This window comes from Pygoscelis adeliae, unplaced genomic scaffold (genome assembly GCF_000699105.1).
Source record: "Pygoscelis adeliae isolate BGI_AS28 unplaced genomic scaffold, ASM69910v1 C10997379, whole genome shotgun sequence".
NCBI lineage: Eukaryota > Metazoa > Chordata > Aves > Sphenisciformes > Spheniscidae > Pygoscelis > Pygoscelis adeliae.
This window is the reverse complement of record NW_008823753.1, coordinates 1-3060: the sequence shown is the minus strand read 5'-3', so window position 1 is coordinate 3060 and position 3060 is coordinate 1. Positions and strand designations below refer to the sequence as shown.

General features: G+C 36.5%; 1 long non-coding RNA gene across 1 annotated transcript; it reads right to left on the bottom strand.

The window, feature by feature from the left end:
- Positions 1-482: 482 nt before the first annotated feature.
- LOC103922826 lies at positions 483-2744 on the bottom strand. Its single transcript, XR_663907.1, has 3 exons — positions 2682-2744; positions 2318-2448; positions 483-617 (listed from the first exon to the last, which is right to left on the bottom strand). It is a non-coding gene; the product is annotated as an uncharacterized LOC103922826 (long non-coding RNA).
- Positions 2745-3060: the final 316 nt, after the last annotated feature.

Here is a 3060-nt window from a genome sequence, read left to right as displayed (position 1 = left end):
CTCTATCCCAGCCAAAACCAGGACAACCAGCTTAGCTCTAGTTGTTCACACTAGAAGCCCAGTACCAGAGATGACCAGGCCAGCTTAACCTATTGTAGTTTTTAGAAAGAGTAGTCACAGATCAGCTTTTCTCTTTCTACAGAGATATCACAATTTCTTCAGCATGCTCACACTTGTGGCTTGAGCCAAAAGTATTTCAGGATAATCTAAATTAACAGCATAGTTCTGGAAGGCTTGGCAGGAAGGTCCATCCAGTCATGTAACCTGGGAAGACTGTAAATATGCAAAAGGGTCAAAAGACACAGAGTACACAGACAGGAAAACAAGTGGGTCATTGATAGGTTCCCACTAACTACTCTCTTCCCTCACTTTTCATTTCCAGGATTTCCTTCCTAAACTAGCACTTAATATAGCACTCATTTATGCTTCCATACAGCAAACTCCAAGAGAAGACACACCTTTCCTCCAATGATAAGGCCAGCTGAGAACTCATGATTCTTTCCCACTTTACGCAGAACCTTGAAGGTTTGATACGCCAGTTCCCGGGTAGGCGATATGATCAAAACTCCCAGTCCATCAGCTGAAGTCCACTGATGGCGATACAGGAGTTCCAAAGCCTGAAAAAAATTACCATATTGTCATTATAAAAATCTCAGAAGGAAAATATGTAACAAGAACAGATTTGTAACAAGAAGTGTCATAAAAAAAGATAAAGCCACACTAATTAAAATAATGACTTGAAGAAACTTCAATATACATTTCACATAGTTTGATTATATATCAATTCTAACTGATGGAAATGATACTTGCTGTAGGAAAGTTCCCCAGTACCAATCTATGAGACAGTAATGGGTGGTAAATTGTAAACATTTTACTGCACAGTTAATCCTACTCTGCTAAATTCTGGAAATTAAGCCTTAATCATTTATACGAGAATAGAAATCAGATGTAGAAAACCATGAGAAACTTCCCTGTTCGTAAGATTTTGTGGGAACCAGAAACAGAATAAGCAACTAGAAGAAAGTCAATTATTGCAGCTTTAATTCTGGTTATAGACTTGAAGCTGTACTATCCACACATGCTATATACAGAGCATTCCAAGTAAAGTTGCCATAAACCTCAGACCAGGATGATTCCTCCTCTTATGAATTCACACTGCAGAAACACTGTCTTAGTCAGCTAATCCTAACACAAAGATTTCATAGGTATGAATACCTGAAGCATTCTGAAATACTGAAGGTTGTTAAGCATCCTTGTACAATTAAATATTTTTTTTTCACTCTTCATCTCTCCAGCTCATCTCTCATCGCTTTTCTCCCCTAAAACTGTTTTAATATAAGGTTTGTAAAACAAAGTACTTCTACTTCCAGATTAACTAATTGAGCAATCTCACTTTTGTTTCTCAAGTTCACAAGACTATCTTTTGAGGGCACCTTTTTTTTCATTCTTTACTAATAAAAAATAAATTTTAAAAAACCAGCATAGAGCATAAATCTCTTCAGCTAAAGAGAGTATTCAAAACACCTACTACTGTTCCCACAGTTACCGACAGAATAGGCTCCAAAGAAATCTATGCTCACAAAAATGCAAGTAATGTTTAAACCAAAAAACGCTCCATAATCAAAACAACGTTTCTTTTTCCCTTTATCTAATCATAACATGATGCGTTTTGTATCCACTTATATGTGCACTTTAAGCAAATGTCTCAATTATACGTTCAACCTGAAGAAATGAAATGCAGAGCATGACGTTTGGAGTAAAACAGTCAAACGTACTATCCATGACAGGGGTTTTCATCCTGTTTTCCTGCTTGCACCTGGAAGTGATTTCTAAGAAGTCCACAAAAGACAACAAGGAAATGGAAGTCCACAATCACTAAGCTTAAGTTTGCTACATAAAGTCCAAATCCTGAAGTTTTAAAAGGGTGAAAACCACTCATCTAAAAAAAGCCTAAGGAACTGAAGAAATGTCACCATTCTATTCCATACAGTTAGTTTTCAAATTTTAAAAGAATTGGACAACTAGAGTTGCACCAGGAAAAGAGATTCCTGAAAGAAAAACAAAGCAGTTCCTAAATCACACAGGGTCTACTAATGTAAGGATCAAAATGGAATTTCTAAGCATCAGAATATTCCTAGGACCAAAAATATACTTCTTTCAGAACCTCAAGCAGCTTTATTAAATTGGCTTTCTTGGAACATTTAGGTCAGTTGAATTATAACTTTTCTCCCAGGATCTATTAACCTAAGCTGTTTGACATCCAATACTTCCCAGATAACTTGCTTTAATTACAAATGGAAGAATGTAAATTACTTACTGGGACAATAAAAGCCAAGGTTTTGCCTGATCCAGTCTTTGCAGCTCCCAGTACATCTTTACCTTGTAAAGCCAAACCTATGGTTTGCCTCTGTATCTCCGTTACCACACGATACTGAGCTTCCTGCAATCCTAATATTTGCAGTGTGGGAAGAGAAGAGAGAGTGTGGGAGGGGAAGGAAAAAAAAAAAGGAGAAAAAAAAAATTTTTATTTTTGTCTTGCCCAGAGCTGTATTCCTCCATTTAGAAAACACCATACATGGCAATACTTATCTAAAACTTAAAGCAAAAAAATGTTCAGATGCAGATAAATAATACATTCATTTTTACTTAAATTACTTTCCAAAGAAAACTTTTGTACTCACCTTTTAGGGTTTTCTTTGACAATGGAAAATCTGAAAATCTTTGAATTTCACTTGCATTTATCTGAAACAAAATAAGTTTCATCAGTGCTTACAATCTCAGCATAACAGAGAAAATAAATAGCACTCTAAGTTGCTGTCAACATAAACATGTAGTAGTTCAGTATGACCTGATCCAAGTTAGCCAGTTTCACTTAAGCCAAACCACTCCTCTACCATAAACTATTTAGTAAGTAATAAGATATACTTTGATCATGCAGGCTAATAGCGCAACTTAAAGCTCAGATCATCACGAAATCACAGAACAATTCAGGCTGAAAGGGACCTCAGGAGGCCTCTGCTCCAACCTCCCACTCACAGCAGGTCAGCTCTGAGGTCAGAC